Below are 21,734 nucleotides of genomic sequence, written 5' to 3'. Positions count from 1 at the left end.
CGAGATGATAGGTGCAATGGCAAGGGTGCCCGAGAGCCTCTTGGCAATGGTAAGGAGCGTGGAGGAGTCTGCATCCAACATTGCACAAGGCTCTGTGCACACCATGGGGCCCATCATTTCCACTCTGCAGAGGATGGTGGACTCCCAGAGAGACCATGCGGATCCAAACCTCATGACGCATGTTATGGGTGATGTGGCATCTTCCATTGCAGCACAGGCGGAAGCCACGCAACATCTGAGTGCTGTAATGCAGACAATGACTGCTGCCATCGAGTCTCAGACTTCTCTCATGCAGTCTCAGTTGGATGTCACGCAACGTCTTAGTGCAGTGATGCAGTCAATGGTTGGTGGCATTGAATCTCAGACTGCTCTCATGCAGTCTCAAATGGATGCAACGAAAGATCTGACTGCTGCCATCGTGGCTGGGTCCACCACAGTCCACCGGGGATCTCATGGCGTCGCAGCAGGCCACCAATCTGTGCTGCAGCAGATTGGTAGGGATGCTGAGGTGCTGCCCCAGGAAAGTGGCAGTGGGTCAGTGGAGCAGGAAACTGCTGACCTCTCTCAAGATGACAGCATTCCTGATCCCACCACTGCAACCCCGCCATTGCCCTTGTCACTGCCTGTCATCCAGCCAGGCCAGACTGCCGCCTCCCATGCGGTGATGCAGTCTACAGCCGGGCCTTCCAGGCCCAAAGCTGGTCGAGAGTGTCCTGCAAAGCCATCTGTAGTTTCTGACACTGATACTCAGCAGCCTTCCACCAGCCCTGCTGCAGCCACTGGGGAGACACTATGTAGGAGCAGTAGATTAGGGAAAGGCACTGTAAAGAGGGCATTATTGTATATATGTGTTAAATAATTTGGATACATTTATGATTGGAATGTTGCAGATTTGGTGTTGTGTCTCATTTCAGATTTGGTGTGTGGTATGGAATGAGAAATTGATGAAATGATGGGGGTGTGCTGAGCAACCAGGAAGTGGCCTCGAATTCCTTGGAACCAAAGTCTGATGGGAAGGTCACGGACCACTCTTCCACAAGGCCGATGGAATGGCAGGCTCCTCCGTCGCTGCTGTTCATGCTCTTGTTCCTCCTCTTCCTTCTCCTCATCCTCATCCTCGTCTTCCTTGTCTCCCTCGTCCTCCTCCTGAGGTGGTGCAGCGATGCCTGGTGGCTATAGCTGGGCCCCCATGGTGGCCAAGTTGTGCAGCCTGCAACAGATGACAAGGAAATGGGACACCCGCTCAGCCGAGTGCTGGGGGGCTCCTCCCGAGCGGTCAAGGCAGTGGAACCATTGCTTGAGCACTCTGAAGTTCTGCTCAATGATGTTCCTGGTGGCAGCATGGCTCTCATTGTATGAGTGCTGGGCACGAGTGCTGGGGTTGTGGAGGTGAGTCATGAGCCAGGTGGAGAGTGAATAGCCCTCGTCTCCCAGCAGGCAGCCACGAGCTTGACGTGGTGGCCGGAACAGAGCTGGCACACCGGTCTGGCGCAGGATGCAGGCATCGTGTCTGCTGCCAGGCTAGTGGGCATTATCGGTCAGGATTCACTGTTTGTGGTCACACACCAACTGCACATTAAGTGAGTGGTAGCCTTTGCAGTTGCAGAATACCTCAGGATTGTTATGCGGTACTCGCAAAGCAACATGAGTGTAGTCAATAGCGCCCTGCACCATGGGGAAGCCGGCTAACCTGGCAAAGCCAAATGCACACTTGCGCTGATTCTCTCTGGTCATGGGGAAGGAAATGCAGTCCCTTCTCCTTCTGTATAGAGCATCTGTGACCTTGCAGATGCAGCAATGGATGGCGAACTGCGAGATGTTCGCTATATCTCCTGTTGCACATTGGAAAGATCCACTAGCGTAGAAACTGAGGGTGATGGTGACCTTGACTGCCACTGAGAGAGCCGTGGTGATCCTGATGTGAGGCTCGAGGTCTGGCTGCAGGAGGTGGCAGAGCTCTGTGGCCACCTCCTTGGTGCAGCGGCGCCTTCTAACACACTGTTCCTCAGTGAGATTGATGTAGGAGAACTGCTGATGGAATACCTTGGGAGGGTAAGGCCTCCTGTTGAGAGCCCTGTAATATGATCGAATTCTTCATTAAGATGGAGAATGAAGTAGTTGACTCGGAGACTAGGGTCCTCAATTTAAATAAAGGAAACTATGATGGTCTGAGGAGTGAGTTGGGTAGGATTGATTGGGGAATGGCACTCAAAGGGTTGACGGTGGATAGGCAATGGCAAACATTCAAAGACCGAATGGATGAACTACAGAATTTGTTCATCCCAGTTTGGCATAAAAATAAAACAAAAAAGGTGAACCAACCGTGGCTAACAAGGGAAATTAGGGATAGCATAAGGTCCAAGGAGAGGGCATATAAATTGGCCAGAAAAAGCAATAATCCTGAGGATTGGGAGCAGTTTAGGATTCAACAAAGGAGGACAAAGGGATTAATTAAGAAAGGGAAAATAGAATATGAGAGTAAGCTTGCAGAGAACATAAAAACTGACTGTAAAAGCTTTTATAGATATGTGAAGAGAAAAAGATTGGTGAAGTCAAGCGTAGGTCCCTTGCAGTCAGAATCGGGGGAATTTATAATGGGGAACAAAGAAATGGCAGACCAACTAAATGCATATTTTGGTTCTGTCTTCACAAAGGAGGACACAAATAACCTCCCAGAGATGCCGGGGAACATAGGGTCTGATGAAAGGGTGGAACTGAAAGAAATCAGTATTTGTAGGGAAATGGTGTTAGGAAAATTGATGGGACTGAAGGCCGATAAATCCCCAGGGCCTGATAATCTACATCCCAGGGTACTTAAGGAAGTGGCCCTAGAAATAGTAGATGCATTGCTGGTCATCTTCCAGAACTCGATAGACTCTGGAACGGTACCCATGGATTGGCGGGTAGCTAATGTTACCCCACTATTCAAAAAAGGTGGTAGAGAAAAGGCAGGGAATTATAGACCGGTAAGCTTGACATCGGTAGTGGGGAAAATGCTAGAGTCCATTATAAAAGATGTAATAGCAGAGCACTTGGAAAGCAGTGACTGGATCGGACAAAGTCAACATGGATTTACAAAAGGTAAATCATGCTTGACTAATCTACTGGAATTTTTTGAGGATGTAACTGGTAAAATAGATAAGGGAGAACCAGTGGATGTCGTGTATTTGGACTTTCAGAAGGCTTTCGATAAGGTCCCGCATAAGAGATTAGCGTGCAAAATTAAGGCACATGGGATTGGGGGCAAGGTATTGACTTGGCTAGAGAACTGGTTGGCGGACAGAAAGCAAAGAGTTGGAATAAACGGGTCGTTTTCCGAGTGGCAGGCAGTGACTAGTGGGGTCCCGCATGGGTCGGTCCTAGGACCCCAGCTGTTCACAATATATATTAATGATCTGGACGAGGGAATTGGATGTAATATCTCCAAATTGGCAGACGACACAAAGCTGGGTGGGAGGGTATGCTGTGAGGAGGATGTCGTGAAACTCCAGCACGATTTGGACAGGTTGGGTGATTGGGCAGAAACGTGGCAAATGCACTATAATGTGGATAAATGTGAGGTTATCCACTTTGGTGGCAAAAACAGGAAGGCAGATTATTATTTGAATGGTAATAGATTGGGAGAAGGGGAAGTGCAAAGAGACCTGGGTGTTCTTGTACACCAGTCGCTGAAGGTAAGCATGCAGGTGCAGCAGGCGGTTAAGAAGGCAAATGGTATGTTGGCCTTCGTAGCAAGAGGGTTCGAGTACAAGAACAAGGATGTCTTGCTGCAGTTGTACAGGGCCTTGGTGAGATCACACCTTGAGTATTGTGTGCAGTTTTGGTCGCCTTACCTGAGGAAGGACGTTCTTGCCATGGAAGGAGTGCAGTGAAGATTCACCAGGCTGATACCTGGGATGGCAGGAATGACGTATGAGGAGAGATTGTGTCGATTGGGCTTGTACTCGCTGGAGTTTAGAAGATTGAGAGGGGATCTCATCGAAACCTATAAAATTCTGTCAGGTCTGGACAGACTAGATGCAGGAAGGATGTTTCTGATGGCCAGGGAGTCCAGAACCAGTGGTCATAGTCTAAGGATAAGGGGTAAGCCATTTAGGACTGAAATGAGGAGGAATTTCTTCACCCAGAGAGTGGTGAACCTGTGGAATTCTCTGCCACAGAATGCGGTGGATGCCAGTTCATTAAATATATTGAAGAAGGAGTTGGATATATTTCTTAAGGCTAAAGGGATCAAGGGATATGGGGAGAAGGCAGGGACCGGGTACTGAATTTGGATGATCAGCCATGATCTCATTGAATGGCGGAGCAGGCTCGAAGGGCCGAATGGCCTACTCCTGCTCCTATCTTCTATATTTCTATGTTTCTATGTTTCTATGGCCCTCCTCCCTCTGACCATATCTTGCAATCTCTCTCTCTGCCTCTGTTACCTCTGATGTTGACATTGGAGTGTGAGGTCCAGTGCCAGTACAGCCCCCATTAAAGTATGGAAATATTGCACTTGGAAATCTCACCTAAATGAAAGTGAATCATTTTTTTTGAGGCAGAAGACTCCTTAAAGTGAATAAAGCCGAAATCACGCAAAACGCCTGTTTGCCTATGTGAAACTAATAAGGCAGCATTCTTTGCCGACTAAATATAAACTGGATGTTGCCACCGCTAAATACCACTCCTCCAGCGCTCATCTGACTGCAGACCGCCTCCCCTACCTGTCGTTGTTGACGGCAGACACTCAGGCAGGGGCCGGGAGCCAATATCAGATCCGGGGCGGCAACGGGGTGCTGCGCACCTGATGACTTCATGGCCTAGGGGGCACAACAGAGCGGGGCGGTAAGTGTTAGCACCAGTGGGCGTTGCTAAGTTTGCCGCGTCTGGTCGGTGACCCCTTAGCGCCTCATTACCGCCCCCCACAGGCACTAATGTGTGGTGCAAAGCAGCCGAATTTCTAGCCCTTGCAAAACTGTACACAGTACTCCAGGTGTGGTCTCACCAAAGTCCGACATAATTGCGGCAAGACTTCCTTACTCTTATACACCAACCCCTTTGCAACTGGAAGGGTGTTGGGATGTTCCATTCCTTGGAAAAATTCACTTGATATCTCGGTGGAGTTAGTAAGGTCTAATATGGAACTTAACCAGGAAAAGAGTTGCAGTAACCATTTAATTTGCATCCCATGCCAGGTATAGACTAGTAGCTGATAGCAGGTGCACCCACAAGAACATTATTAAGAAGTTTCTGCACTGTGGTCCCTCGATTCTTGAAGACATGTGCCATGATGCCTATTAAGAATGAAATGCATGAAACATCCCTTCGCTTCCAGGAGCACTGTAATATCCTTCAAGTGGTAGGCGTGTTTGATGGCACACACATTCCTATAACTGAGTCAGAAGGCTGTGGGTTCAAGTCCCACTCCAGGGACTTGAGCACATAAAGCTAAGCTGACACTCCCAGTGCAGTACTGAGGGAGCGCTGCACTGTCGGAGGTGCCGTCTTTCGGATGAGACGTTAAGCCGAGGCCCCGTCTGCTCTCTCAGGCGGACGTAAAAGATCCCATGGCACTATTTCGAAGAAGAGCAGGGGAGTTATCCCTGGTGTCCTGGCCAATATTTATCCCTCAATCAACATCACTAAAACAGATTATCTGGTCATTATCACATTGCTGTTTGTGGGAGCTTGCCGTGTGCAAATTGGCTGGTGTGTTTCCGACATTACAACAGTGACTACACTTCAAAAAGTACTTAATTGACTGCAAAGCGCTTTGAGACGTCCTGTAATCATGAAAGGCACGATAGAAATCCAAGTCTTTCTTTTTCCTTTCAAGAAGGTTTCAACAACTATATTAATTACAAACAGTGAGTATCCAGTGTGCTTCAAGCCAAATAATGCACATCTGAATCAAAACTTCATGTTGTAAGAAAGTTGAAATCTTTTAATGAAACACTCCAGGGAACACTTCAAAAAAACATATTTGTGACCTTAAGCATATTCAGCATACATTTCTTAATAAAGTCTGTACATTTCCATTCGACTGTGAGGTAAATGTTGTTTTTTCAAAAATATTTTCCGTGGCTGTCTCCAGTATTTTGATCTGTGGCACCACTCTCCTCCTCGCATCTTCATTTTCAGTGTTCTCTGGTGCTAAGTAATGATGAGGGATGACATACAGCACTTCCTTCACTTCAACGCACATTGTCCTTCTTTGCAACAAAGACTACTTTTATGATAATGCTGCCTTTCTGGGAGAACAATGCAGTTGATTTTTTTTATATCTCCTTTACTGTAGCTCATTTCTGGATTGCAGAGTCTAGAAACAAGGGCCTAGAAATTGAGTAGCCTTAGCGCCGCATTTGAGGCGCTAGAGGGCCTAGCGCCGGAGTTATGGCCAGTTTAGAAATTCCCTGGGGCCCTAGAATCGGCTGCGCCGGCACCGATGACGTCATTGGTGTGCGCAGCATCCCGGTTGCCATGCCGACGGGCCCCAGCGCCGAAATTCAGTTGCGGCCGCCTCGCCCGTGGCAGCCGCAACTAAGACTCTGGCAACAGAGTCTTACATCAGTTAGCGCCTGCGCCTTAAGGTCGCACGGCGGCCGGCCGCTTTCCCGCCGGCCGCCTGCCCGCACCTCCCTCCCCAAACTCCTCCACCCCCCCCCCCCCGCGGAACAGATGCTTCCGGGCTGCGAGCCCGGCACTTCCCCGAGGTGCCAGGCTCATTTTTCTGATGAGTTTACCGGCCAGCGGGCGGGTGCAGGCAGCTCCTCCTTAACTGAAGGAGGAGGCCTGCACTTCCCGAGCCTGCCGCACTGCATCGGGTGCCACAGCGCCGGAATAGCGCCGCAAAGCGGCAGGTAGCGCCCATTTTCAGGCGCAAACACCCTTCAGTAGCGCCGGCAGCTGTTTGGGCGCGGCGCTACTGAATTTTTGGCGCGCGCAGGGGGACTTAGCGCCGGCACTAACTTTCCGGCACTAAAGCCCTGGCGCGGCGCCAACTGAATTTCTAGGCCAAGGCTTCACATGCCCAGGTCAAGGCGTGACTGCTGTCTACAGGGCTCTACTTCAATGCTAATTTATGCACTTGAGTATACTCGTAAAAATTACATAATGGCCCAGAATTTGCTGGTAAAATAATGGTGAGTTTAACGGCACTCGTCATTATAATAACATAGGAACATAAGAATTAGTAGCAGGAGTCGGCCATTTGGCCGTTCGAGCCTGCTCTGCCATTCAACAAGATCATGGCTGATCTTTTACCTCAACTCCACTGTCCTGAACTATCCCCATATCCCTTGATTCCCTTAATATCCAAAAATCTATTGATCTCTGTCTTGAATATACTCAACGACTGAGCCTCCACAGCCCTCTGGGGTAGAGAATTCCAAAGATTCACCACCCTCTGAGTGAAGAAATTTCTCCTCATCTCGGTCCTAAATGCCTGACCCTTTATTCTGAGACTGTGACCCCTGGTTCTAGACACCCCAGCCAGGGGAAACATCCTCCCTGCATCTACCCTGTCAAGCCCCAAAGAATTTTATAAGTTTCAATGAGATCACCTCTCATTCTTCTAAACTCTAGTGAATATAGTCCTAGTCTACTCAATCTCTCCTCATAGGACAATCCCCCATCCCAGGAAACAGTCTGGTGAACCTTTGTTGCACTCCCTCTAAGGCAAGTATATCCTTCCTTAGGTAAGGAGACCAAAACTGTACACAGTACTCCAGGTATGGTCTCACCAAGGTCCTAGTGTGTAAATTATTAGTGTGTAAATCGTCCAGCAACTTCTGGCAAGGAAGAGATACCCCTTGAGTTGCTAATGACTGCAAGCTGCTGGACGATTTGTGCTGCTCCGCCAATAGCCTTGCGAAAATGAAAGCTTGCCTTCAATCTCCCCGTGAGTTTCAAGAAATTGCTGCATTTGTGCTGGTTAAACAAATTAAACTCACCGCAGAAAGATAGGGCTGGCATTTAGCAACATAAGGACCCTTTTAATTATGCGATTGATGTTCCTGCATTGCCACACAACCTCTCCGGCCCAGAAAAGGAACCAGTAAAACTGTGGAGTCGCATTCCTTCATGTTGCAAATTGTTCCTTGAGATTTTTAAAATTTATTTTCTTTCCCTTTCCGTCTCTTTTTTCTCCTCCCTTCATCAAATCTTTCTTTCCTTCTCTTTATTTTTCTTTCTGCATCTAATTTGACTCTCACTCCTCCAATTTCCTTCTCTGCCATTCCTCTCTTTCTTTCTCTACCCTTAAACTACATGGGTTAAGGAGATAGACTATTGGTCCAGTCGTTCACCAAGGTCCCACATGCCCAATGCCCTTACCGCGCTTTTATCAGCTCACACTTCTAGCAATTTGCGGCGCCAAATTTTTTCAAACTGAAGGGTAAGGAAAAAAATCTATCAAATGGGGCACGCCACACGATGCCCCTCTCCAGCAAATTCATGGCCAATTCCTCCCTTTGTGGAAAGCTAGCCTGTGGCTTGAGGTCTGATATCTGTCTGGCTCCCCCATCTCTTACAAGTAGGATAATACTTTACATTGCAGTTCCCGTATTGGTGATTTGGTATACAGGAAACTCTCTTTTTACTGGCACCTAAATAACTGGAAATCTCTCTTAACCAGCAAAATTCATGAGTAGGTTCAGGTAAGTTTTACTTCATATTAGTGGCCGTGTAACCGGGGTTCCTGCACCTGTTGCCATGCAACAGGAACGCCTGGATCTGTGGCCGTGTACGGGGCTCTCGTACCTTAGTAAGTATACCTCTCTGTAATCCGGACTTTTTGATCAACCGGCACCATACCGGTCCCTTCGGTGCCGGATAAATAAGAGTTTCCGGTATTCAGTGCCGCATTCACATCTAAACAAAGCCTCTCATAGAAAAGAACCTGCCCCCTCTCCATGAACACTTTAATGAGAGCTCAGGAGGGTATATATGCATGTGCAAATAACTTCTGGTAAACCTGATCGTATACTGCTGCTTTCTTCTGAAGCAATCACAACTTTAGACTATAAGGTGCGGTCATGCGACTGGTACTTTAAAACACATAAATGAAAGGGGCCGATACTTTTGCAAAGGTAGTTGGACATGGTGAATAAAGCCATCATTTATATTATCCGCAAGCAGATGGAGGTGGATTCACAGGGAAAGTGAACAATCTCAGGAATGTGCTCTGTTGCGCGTGAATATTAAAAAGTGCATACTTTAAAAACATAAATAGAGGGCCAAGGCTTATAATATTGGATCAGACCAATGTAGAGAAGAGTAAGAAAGAAGATGAGATAAATCGATAGCTGTTGCTGATGCCACTCAGGCAGGCGCCTCATATGCCCGAAAAATAAGGCAAGTAAAATTTCCAGTCGAGCGGAACGGACTGTGTATTTCACCCACTCCATTTTAACTGCCCCATCTCGCCTGGTTTCTGCCGGGTGGGGTGGAGGGAGAGGGGGAGGGGGTTAAAATTCCCCCCACCATGTTTATCTGGGCAATGACGACATTCTTTAGTGCTGTGGCTACCTTCAGCTATCAACTTGTGGGAGCTCAGGGGCTGCTGACTGCTTCATCGGATGCATTCTGGTTGACGTATTCACCACGTGGTTGAACCACTGCCATTTCTTTCCTGTGGGTGCTCCTGATTGGTCAACTGCCGGAGGTCTGCTAATGATGTTGGTTCTCGCAGCGATGTTTATTCCTTAACTTTGTATTATCATATTATTCAAATCATGCCTTGGCACGATTTTTTCAGAAGATGGATGACTATGCCTATTGGCCATTTGTGTCACCAGGTGCCCCTTCTGTTTAATCAGATAATTATTTTCCAATGCCTCATTGGTTTTCCATTTCAAGTTTCAATTTGTATTTTGCTCTCAAGCCTGAATAATGGCTATTTTTGATTGTGTTGCTGTGCACTATTGCTCCTGTCCTATACCTTTTGAGCTCCTTATAAGATCATGCTGCATTCTCCAATGGCAAGCCTGGTTTTAGAAGGTCAGATAATCCATAAAACACACAAATCTTACTGAGGATGTTAATCATAGAATCATAGAAATGTACAGCACAGAAAGAGGCCATTCGGCCCATCGTGTCCGTACCAGCCAGAAAAGAGCTATCCCGCCTAATCCCACTTTCCAGCTCTTGGTCCATAGCCCTTCAAGTGCATATCCAAGTACTTTTTAAATGTGATGAGGGTCTCTGCCTCTACCACTCATTTCAGGCAGTGAGTTCCAGACCCCCACCACCCTCTGGGTGAAAAGGTTTCTCCTCAGCTCCCCTCTAATTCTTCTCCCAATTATTTTAAATCTATGTCCCTGGTTATTGACCCTCTGCTAAGGGAAATAGGTCCTTCCTATCCACTCTATCTCAGCCCCTCATAATTTTATACACCTCAATCAAATCTCCCCTCAGCCTCCTCTGTTCCAAAGACAGCCTATCCAATCTTTCCTCATAGCTAAAATTCTCCAGTCCTCGTAAATCTCCTCTGTACCTTGTCTAGTACAATCACATCTTCCTTGCAATAACCGTTAGCCATGCAATGAAACGTCTTATAGATTTTCCACCCACTATAAATGGGTGAAAATTCTAGCTCATGTACCCTTTACCTGAGCAGCTGTCAATCCATAGGTCAAACATCTGGAAAATCACACTGCCCTTGCTCATGTTCATCGCCTGTAATTACATAGAATGTACAGCACAGAAATAGGCCATTTGGCCCAACTGGTCCATGCCGGTGTTTATACTCCACTCGAGCCTCCTCCCGCCCCTCTTCATCTCACCCTATCAGCATATCCTATTCCTTTCTCCCTCATGTGTTTATCTAGCTTCCATTCAAGGCATCTTTGCTATTTGTCCCAACTACTCCCTGTGGTAGCGAGTTCCACATTCTAATCACTCTCTGGGTAAAGAAGTTTCCTCCTGAACTCCCTATTCGTTTTATTAGTTACTATCATATATTTATCAAATCAAAATCAAATCAAATCAAATCAACTTTTATTGTCATTGTTAGTGCACAAGTGCACTACAACGAAATGTAGGCTTGCGGCTCCCGAGAGTGTACATTTGGATTAAGACATTTAAACATTCAACATACATTTGGCTTGTAGTATATTAACATAAATATAAACATAAACATGGCCCTGTGGTGGAGCCACTAAGGGACTCCGATCAACTGTATATAATTCCCTTTAACAATATGTTAGCTACAGCCTGAGTCTGTATCTTTGTACATACTGTTTGCATGTACAGAGCGCGGTCCCTTTAAGAGCGCGGGCAAACGCGATGACGTCACGCCGTTCATCACGTGATCCCCCACCGGCGGGAAAAACGTGATGACGTCATGACGCCAGCCATGGGACCGCCCAAGCAGTCCTCATGGAGCCTCCGAACTGACTAGACCTGTATTCGTAGTTCTCGTGCATTTGTTTGTTAAACTCAGTTAGTTTTACATTAAACATTGTTTGTTTAATCGCCTGAGTCGACCTCCATCTCTTGATAGGAACTAGACATTCCTACATTGGTGACCCCGACTTTTGCGAACGGTTTTCGCAGAAGGAACGAAGCATAGAAACAAACGCCGTTGCATTGAAGCTACCGCAATTCTGGGAGCAACAAGCGACCTCGTGGCTCATCCAGGTCGAAGCCCAGTTTGCACTACGGAACATCGTTGCGGATCAGACCCGTTACTTTTACGTGGTCTCTGCACTCGACAGCTCCACCGCCTCGCGGATCGTCAGCCTGCTTGAGAACCCCCCGGACGACCGCAAGTATGAAACAATCAATGCGCGGTTGTTACAGGTCTTCGGGCTCACGAAGGCGGAGCGCGCCCGCCGACTGCTCACTATGCCCAGCCTCGGGGACTCCAAGCCATCTGAGCTCTTGAGCCAAATGCTCACACTCCTTAGCTCCGAACCGGAATGCTTCCTCTTTAGGGAGCTCTTCCTCAGTCAGTTACCGGAGCAAGTACAAGCTGCCCTGGCCAGGTCCGAAGTCACAGACTGCGCAGCGCTTGCTGCCGAAGCGGACAAGATTTTCGCGGTGATGCAACAGTACTGCGCTGCCACGAGGCGCCCATCCCCCACAGACGCCGCCCCAGCTCCTCAACCTTCGGGGCTGTGCTTCTACTGCACGCGGTTTGGCACAAAAGCCAGATGTTGCCGCCCTCCCTGCAGCTTCTCTCCCAAAAAAAACCAGCTGCTACCCCGGCAAAAGAAGAACTGGTCTGACGGGTACCCCGCGGCTGCGATGGCAATTGGAAATGCTGGCAAGCTACTGTTCATCACCGATTCCATCTCTGGTCGGCGATTCCTATGCGATACCAGTCAGGACCAGCGGGAGCAGTGGGAGCAGTGAGTCGGAGCCCGGTATAAAAACCGGAGAGAGGCGAGGCCCGAGACCAGTCGGGACCAGCGGGAGCAGTGAGTCGGAGCCCGGTATAAAAACCGGAGAGAGGCGAGGCCCGAGACCAGTCGGGAGCAGCGGGAGCAGCGAGTCGGAGCCCGGTATAAAAACCGGAGAGAGGCGAGGCCCGGGACCAGCGGGAGCAGCGAGTCGGAGCCCGGTATAAAAACCGGAGAGAGGCGAGGCCCGAGACCAGTCGGGACCAGCGGGAGCAGTGAGTCGGAGCCCGGTATAAAAACCAGAGAGAGGCGAGGCCCGAGACCAGTCGGAACCAGCGGGAGCAGTGAGTCGGAGCCCGGTATAAAAACCGGAGAGAGGCGAGGCCCGAGACCAGTCGGGACCAGCGGGAGCAGTGAGTCGGAGCCCGGTATAAAAACCGGAGAGAGGCGAGGCCCGAGACCAGTCGGGAGCAGCGGGAGCAGTGAGTCGGAGCCCGGTATAAAAACCGGAGAGAGGCGAGGCCCGAGACCAGTTCGGACCAGCGGGAGCAGTGAGTCGGAGCCCGGTATAAAAACCGGAGAGAGGCGAGGCCCGAGACCAGTCGGGACCAGCGGGGGCAGTGAGTCAGAGCCCGGTATAAAAACCGGAGAGAGGCGAGGCCCGAGACCAGTCGGGAGCAGCGGGAGCAGCGAGTCGGAGCCCGATATAAAAACCGGAGGCACCAGCGAGGCCCGAGACCAGTCGGGACCAGCGGGAGCAGCGAGTCGGAGCCCGGTATAAAAACCGGAGAGAGGCGAGGCCCGAGACCAGTCGGGAGCAGCAGGAGCAGCGAGTCGGAGCCCGGTCTAAAAACCGGAGAGAGGCGAGGCCCGAGACCAGTCGGGACCAGCGGGAGCAGTGAGTCGGAGCCCGGTATAAAAACCGGAGGCACCAGCGAGGCCCGAGACCAGTCGGGACCAGCGGGAGCAGCGAGTCGGAGCCCGGTATAAAAACCGGAGAGAGGCGAGGCCCGAGACCAGTCGGGACCAGCGGGAGCAGTGAGTCGGAGCCCGGTATAAAAACCGGAGAGAGGCGAGGCCCGACCAACTCAGCAGCGGGGAGAGAGGTAAAAAGTAATCAGAGTGTGACGTCACCAGGGAGCAGGTAAGTGATTGGTTGGTGAGTATTTCTCTTTTTTAAACTTTAACTCTGTAGTTTATAGTTACCAGGGTCTTTCTGGTGTAGCAGGGACTGTTGGTAGACTATACAAGCGCCTTAGAGATGTCTTTAATTGGTGATAGTAAATTAATTAAAATTAAGTAAAGGGAAGGTCATGCCAGGTGAGCCCAGCCCCGTGATATGCTCCTCTTGCTCTATGTGGGAATTCAGGGACCCCGGTGCCCCTGATGACCACGTGTGCCAGAGATGCATCCATCTGCAGCTACTAGCAGACCGCATTGAGGCGCTGGAGCTGCGGGTGGATGGGTTGTTGAGCATTCACGATGCTGAGAGGTTCGTGGATAGCACGTTTAGTGAGTTGGTCACACCGCAGGGAAGGGCTGCACAGGAAGACAGGAAATGGGTGACCACCAGGCGGAGCAATAGAAGCAGGCAGGTAGTGCAGGAGACCCCTGTGACCATTCCCCTCTCAAACAAGTATACCGCTTTGGATACTGTTGAGGGGGATGACTCACCAGGGGAAGGCAGCAGCAGCCAACCTCCTGGCATTGGGGGTGCTCCTGCTGCCCAGGAAGGGGGGAAAAAGAGTGGGAGAGCAATAGTGGTAGGGGATTCTATAGTAAGGGGAACAGATAGGCGTTTCTGTGGCCGTAGACGTGAATCCAGGATGGTTTGTTGCCTCCCTGGTGCCAGGGTCAAGGATGTCACTGAGCGGCTGCAGGGCATTCTGGAGGGGGAGGGTGAACAGCCAGTGGTCGTGGTCCACATTGGTACCAACGACATAGGTAAAAAGAGGGATGAGGTCCTGCAGCAAGAATTTAGGGAGCTAGGTGAAGGATTAAAGAGCAGGACCTCAAAGGTTGTAATCTCTGGATTACTCCCGGTGCCACGTGCTAGTAAGTATAGGAATAGGAAGATAGAACAGATGAATGCGTGGCTAAAGGGATGGTGCAGGGGGGAGGGCTTTAGTTTCCTGGATCACTGGGTCTGCTTCTGGGAAAGGTGGGACTTGTACAAGTCGGACGGTTTACACCTGAACCAGAGGGGCACCAATATCCTTGCGGGGAGGTTTGCTAGCACTGCTGGGGAGGGTTTAAACTAACTTGGCAGGGGGTTGGGGTACAGAGTGGAGCTATAGTAGGGGGTGATTTACAGCCAAATACAGAGGGAAAAACAAGTCAGCTGGGAAGGCAGAGCAAATATGTGAAGGCAAAAGAGAATATGGCAGGGCTGGAAGGCATTTATTTTAATGCAAGGAGTCTTGCAAATAAGGTGGACGAACTGAAGTTGTTGTTGAACACATGGGAGTACGATATTGTTGCTATCACGGAGACATGGTTGAGGGAGGGTCAGGACTGGCAGCTCAATATTCCGGGGTATAGAGTCTTCAGGCGAGACAGAGGGGGGTGTAAAAGGGGAGGGGGTGTTGCAATATTAATTAAGGAGTCAATTACTGCTGTAAGGAGGGATGATATATTAGCGGGTTCCTCTAATGAGGCCATATGGGTAGAACTTAAAAACAAAAAGGGGGCAAGCACTTTGCTGGGAGTGTACTATAGGCCCCCAAACAGTCAGGGGGAGATAGAGGAACAGATATGTAGGCAAATCTCAGAAAAGTGCGAAAATAATAGGGTAATAATAGTGGGGGATTTCAACTTCCCCAATATAAATTGGGACAGTCAGAGTGTGAAAGGCTTAGAGGGTGCAGAATTCTTAAAGTGCATCCAGGAGAGCTTTTTGAGCCAACATGTAGAAAACCCTCCAAGAGAGGGGGCGGTACTGGACCTAATTCTGGGGAATGTAGCCGGGCAAGTGGTGGAAGTGTCAGTAGGAGAGCATTTTGGCGACAGTGACCATAATTCGGTGAGATTTAAGGTGGTCATGGAAAAGGACAAAGACGGCCCGGAAATAAGGGTTCTAAATTGGGGGAAGGCCGATTTTAATATGATAAGGCAGGATCTGGCCAAAGTGGACTGGGAGCAGCTGCTTATAGGAAAATCCACATCAAAACAGTGGGAGACTTTCAGAAGGGAAATAGAGAGAGTACAACGCCAACATGTTCCTGTAAAGGTCAAGGGTGGGACCAACAAGCAAAGGGAACCTTGGATGACAAGGGATATACAAAAATGCATTAGAAATAAAAGGGGGGCTTTTGGCAGTTACAAAAGACTAAAGACGGAAGAAGCCCTAGAGGAGTATAAAAGGTGCAGGGGCATACTTAAAAAAGAAATTAGGAGGGCGAGGAGGGGCCATGAAATAACACTGGCGAACAAAATAAAGGAAAATCCTAAGATGTTTTATAAGTATATTAAGGGCAAGAGGATAACCAGGGAAAGGGTAGGGCCCATTAGGGACCAAAGTGGCAATCTGTGTGTAGAGCCAGAGGATGTAGGCGGGGTTTTAAATGAATTTTTTGCATCTGTGTTCACTATGGAGAAAGACGATGCAGACATAGAAATCGGGCAAGGGGACTGTGACATACTTGAACATATTAGCATCGAGAGGGAGGAGGTGCTAGCGGTTTTAGCAGGCCAAAAAGTGGATAAATCCCCAGGCCCGGACGAGATGTATCCCAGGCTGCTGTGGGAGGCAAAGGGGGAGATTGCAGGGGCTCTGACACAAATTTTCAGAACCTCTCTGGCCACAGGGGATGTACCAGAGGACTGGAGAACAGCTAATGTAGTACCATTATTCAAGAAGGGTAGCAGGGATAAACCAGGGAATTACAGGCCAGTGAGTCTAACATCTGTGGTGGGGAAATTATTGGAAAAAATTCTGAGGGACAAAATTAATCTCCACTTGGAGAGGCAAGGATTAATCGGGGATAGTCAGCATGGCTTTGTCAAGGGTAAATCATGTCTGACAAATCTGATTGAATTTTTCGAGGGGGTGACTACGGGGGTGGATGAGGGAAATGCTGTGGATGTGGTTTACATGGACTTCAGTAAAGCTTTTGACAAAGTCCCGCATAGGAGACTGGTCAAGAAGGTAAGAGCCCATGGGATCCAGGGTGCCTTGGCGCGTTGGATCCTAAACTGGCTGAGTGGCAGGAGGCAGAGGGTGATGGTCGAAGGTTGCTTTTGTGACTGGAAGCCTGTGTCCAGTGGGGTACCTCAGGGATCGGTGCTGGGTCCCTTGTTGTTTGTGATCTACATAAATGATTTGGATGAGAATGTAAAAGGTATGATCAGTAAGTTCGCAGATGACACGAAAATTGGTGGGGTGGTAAATTGCGAGGAGGAAAGCCTCAGGCTACAGGACGATATAAACGGGTTGGTCAGATGGGCGGAAAAGTGGCAAATGGAATTTAACCCTGAAAAGTGCGAGGTGATGCATTTTGGACGGACAAATAAGGCAAGGGAATACACAATGAATGGTAGGACCCTAGGAAGTACAGAGGGTCAGAGGGACCTTGGTGTACATGTACATAGATCCCTGAAGGCAGCGGAGCAGGTAGATAAGGTGGTTAAAAAGGCATATGGGATACTTGCCTTCATTAGCCGAGGCATAGAATATAAGAGCAGGGAGGTTATGATGGAGCTGTACAAAACGCTGGTGAGGCCACAGCTGGAGTACTGTGTGCAGTTCTGGTTGCCTCACTATAGGAAGGATGTGATTGCTTTGGAGGGGGTGCAGAGAAGATTCACCAGGATGTTACCTGGGATGGAGCGCCTCAGCTATGAAGAGAGGCTGGACAGGCTGGGGTTGTTTTCCTTGGAGCAGAGAAGGCTGAGGGGGGACCTGATTGAGGTGTACAAAATGATGAGGGGCATAGATAGGGTAGATAAAGAGGAACTTTTCCCCTTAGTGGGGGGGTCAATAACAAGGGGGCATAGATTCAGGGTAAGGGGCAGGAGATTTAGAGGGGATTTGAGGAGGAACCTCTTCACCCAGAGGGTGGTTGGAATGTGGAATTCAATGCCTGAAAGGGTGGTAGAGGCAGGAACCCTCACAACATTCAAGAAGCATTTGGATGAGCACTTGAAATGCCATTGCATACAAAGCTATGGACCAAATGCTGGAAAATGGGATTAGACTGGACAGGGATGGATGGGCGGCGCAGACACGATGGGCCGAAGGGCCTCTTTCTGTGCTGTAAAACTCTATGGGCTAGATTTTCAGTATAGACAGTTTTGGGGCGCTAACCTTAGCGCCCGCCCGAAGTTAGCGGCCGCCCCAAAGTAGCGCCCCGTTGCCGGAAATTCAGTGGCTTCGCCCTAAGAGGTTGGTGGAGCGCTAAAAGAGGCGTTCCACTACTATCTTTAGGCGCTAAGCCGGCGGTGCAGAGCGCAGCGCCCGAGCTCGGGCGCAGCGCACGGCAGACACTCTGGTGCCAGTGAGCTCTTAAAGGGGAAGGGTGCATGTGTTTTTTGCAAAGGCAGAGTCTGGGGGGGAAAGCAGAAAGGAGGAAAGACGAAGACGATGATGATGATGATGAGGAGGTGGAGGAGGAGGAGGAGGAGGAGGAGGAGGAAAACATAAATACACCGTTCACTGGAGCCTTCCACACAACACATGCAGACTGCCTTGTATAGTGCAGGAGGAGTGCCCTTTAATTTGCGCTCCCCAGGGTGTGTAGCGTTCCATTTTACAAACGCTCTGGACGCCAGCCGCACAATGGGGCGGTCCGACTGAAGTTTGGATTCGGGGCGGCCAAAGGGCGTTGCACGAGGATGTGACGTCATTTTCTGCGCGCGCATCCAGGCGGCCGCTAAACTTTGCGCCGGCGCTAACGGGCAACTTAATTTGGGGCGGGGCGCAAACTGCGCTGCGCCCGGCCGCTACATGCATAGCGCCCGAAAATCACTTCTCTTAAGGCGCTAACTGCTGGCGCAAGCAACTGAAAATCTAGCCCTATGACTCTATGACTATGATACCAGCGCACAGTGCAGCATTCTACCCGCGCCCACTATTGATGTACAAGCTGGGAGGCACGGCCTCTCCCTCGAAGCGGCTAATGGCGGAGCTATCCGGACCTTCGGCAAACGGCGGGTCCAGGTGTGCTTCGGCGGCCAGCGATTTGTTTGGGAATTTGTTGCGGCCAGGGTTTCACAAGCCATCCTCGGCGCGGATTTCCTGTGCGCCAACGGCCTCCTGGTCGATGTGCGGAACCGGCGGTTGATCAACGCGGCCACGTTTCACTCTATTCCTTGCCACCGTTGTAACACCATGTCGCGCACCGTCTCCTGCGCTTTCCCAACTCCGGATGAGTTCGCTCGCCTGCTCGGTGAATTTCCAGACCTGACCAGACCTACGTTCTCCTCTACGGCCACAAAGCATGGAGTGGAACACCACATCACCACCACCGGCCCCCCGGTCCATGCGCGGGCCCGGCGCCTCGAACCTGGCAAGCTGGCGGTCGCGAAGGCGGAGTTCGCTATGATGGAACGCCTGGGGATGATTCGCCGGTCCAATAGTCCCTGGTCTTCACCTCTCCACATAGTACCGAAACCTGGCGGCGGATGGCTGCCATGCGGCGACTATCGGTGACTTAACGACGCTACCACTCCTGATCGATACCCGATCCCCCACATTCAGGATTTCTCTGCTCATTTGGCTGGGAACACCGTGTTTTCTAAGGTGGATCTGGTCCGATGCTACCACCAGGTCCCGGTACACCCACAGGACGTGCAGAAGACTGCAGCCATCACCCCATTCGGCCTTTTTGAATTTTTGAAGATGCCTTTTGGGTTGAAGAACGCCGCCCAGGCCTTCCAGTGCCTCAGGGACTCCGTGCTGCGGGACCTCAAGTTCCTTTTCGTCTACTTGGATGACATCCTTGTGGCCAGTCGGAATAAGGAGGAACACAGCGCGCACCTACGCACACTCTTTCAACGCCTCAGCCAACACGGCCTGATTCTCAACCCGGCCAAGTGTCAGTTTGGTCTACCCCACATTGATTTCCTGGGACATCGCATTACATCGGAGGGAGCGGTGCCTTTGCAAGTGAAGGTAGAGGCAGTGCCATCCTTTCCGCGCCTGCAGACCACTAAGGCCCTGCAGGAGTTCCTCGGGATGGTAAATTTTTACCACGTTTTGTGCCTAAGGCAGCTCTGCTCATGCAGCCCCTGTATGAGGCCCTCAAGGGCAAGTCTGGCAAGGATCCGGTAAGCTGGATGGTCGACATGGACCGGGCGTTCCTTGACACAAAAATTGCCCTAGCCAACACGACCATGCTGGCGCACCCGCTGCCAGGTGCCACCATCGCCCTCACCATCGACGCATCAGACTACGCCATCGGCACAGTACAGGAACAGTGGGTAAATGGAACGTGGCAACCGCTGGCGTTCTTCAGCCATCAAATACGGTGAAACGAGCGGAAGTACAGTACCTTCGACCGGGAGTTGCTGGCTCTTTTTCTGGCCATCCGCCATTTCCGGTTCTTGCTGGAAGGACGTCCCTTCCCTGCTTTTGTGGACCATAAGCCACTAACGTTCGCTATGGCCAAGACCGCCGAACCGTGGTCAGCCCGACAACAACATCAGCTAACGTTTATCTCCGAATTCACTACTGATATTCAGCACGTGGCTGGTAAAGACAACCTGGTGGCAGATTGCCTCTCCCGCGCGACCCTTCAGGCTGTCCAGCTCGGCACCGATTATGCCCTCATGGCTGCGGATCAAGCCTCGGATCCAGAGGTGCAAGCCTCCAAGTGGCCGACGTCAAATTCCATGCCGCAGGCACCACGCTACTTTGTGACGTCTCCGTAGGAGATCCTCGCCCTATTGTGCCGGTCGCCTGGCGCTGCAAAGTTTTTGACGCCATACATGGGTTGTCACACCCTAGCAAAGGCTGATGTCGTCCAAGTTCGTTTGGCGGGGCATGCATATGGATGTCCACGACTGGGCCAACACCTGCGTGGTCTGCCAAAAGGCCAAGGTGCAGCATCACATCAAAGCTCCATTGGCCACCTTCGATGTTCCAGAGCGACGGTTCGATCACGTGAATGTGGACCTGGTGGGGCCACTTCCACCTTCTCATGGGTTTACACATATCCTTACGATGGTAGACTGCACCACTAGATGGCCAGAGGCAGTTCCCTTTTCATCCACCACTTCGGCAGACATGGCCAGGGCATTCATCTCCTCTTGGGTCACCCGTTTCGGGGTACCGGTGGACATCTCTTCTGATCATGGACCGCAGTTTTCCTCTGAGCTCTGGAACGCAGTGGCTCAGGGGCTCGGCATCAAGCTACATCGCACCACAGCCTACCATCCACAGGTGAACGGCCTGTGCGAACGATTTCACAGGTCACTCAAAGCCGCACTGAGGGCCAGCCTCCAAGGCACTGGATGTGTTGACAGGCTACCATGGGTCCTGTTGGGTCTTCGCATGGCACCCAAGGAGGATCTTCGCTCATCCTTGGCAGAGCTCGTCTATGGCCAGCCGTTACGTGTATCAGGGGATTTCCTTCCGACTCCAACAGAGTCATGGTCCGCATCCAATCAACTCATCAGCCACCAGGAGGCAGCCAGGTGTTTTGCACCAGTACCAACGTCGCATCACGGCTTTCAGAGCTCCCACGTCCCAGCAGAGCTGAAGAACGACGAATATGTGTTCATCCGCCACGACGCTCATCGGGATCCGCTCAAGGCCCCTTACACTGGTCCTTTCCGCATGCTAGAGCCGGGAGACAAAACTTTCTCGGTGGATATCGGAGGTAAACCGGACCACATTTCGGTTGACCGGTTGAAGCCGGCACACTTGGGCCTTGACCGGCCGGACGAGACCGCACAGCCGCCAAAACGTGGCCGACCGCCCACAGTCGCCGTGCCTGATCAAGTACAACCACCCGCCAGCCCGCCCGCCTTCCAGCAGCTTCCACTTCAAGTGTACAGAAGTCGCTCTGACAGGCTTGTCAGGCCTCCTCGCCGTTTCACTTTTTCTGTTAAAGACAATTCCGGGGGGGTGCATGTGGCGGAGCCACTAAGGGACTCCGATCAACTGTATATAATTCCCTTTAGCAATATGTTAGCTACAGCCTGAGTCTGTATCTTTGTATATACTGTTTGCATGTACAGAGCGCGGTCCCTTTAAGAGCGCGGGCAAACGCGATGACGTCACGCCATTCATCACGTGATCCCCCACCGGCGGGAAAAACGTGATGACGTCATGACGCCAGCCACGGGACCGCCCAAGCAGTCCTCGTGGAGCCTTCGAACTGACTAGACCTGTATTCGTAGTTCTCGTGCATTTGTTTGTTAAACTCAGTTAGTTTTACATTAAACATCGTTTGTTTGATCGCCTGA

The sequence above is a fragment of the Somniosus microcephalus genome, chromosome 10 (assembly GCF_052327205.1).
Source record: "Somniosus microcephalus isolate GS21.2 chromosome 10, FLI_Smic_1.0, whole genome shotgun sequence".
NCBI classification, from domain to species: domain Eukaryota; kingdom Metazoa; phylum Chordata; class Chondrichthyes; order Squaliformes; family Somniosidae; genus Somniosus; species Somniosus microcephalus.
The sequence above is the reverse complement of the archived record's forward strand: the minus strand, read 5'-3'. Positions refer to the sequence as shown.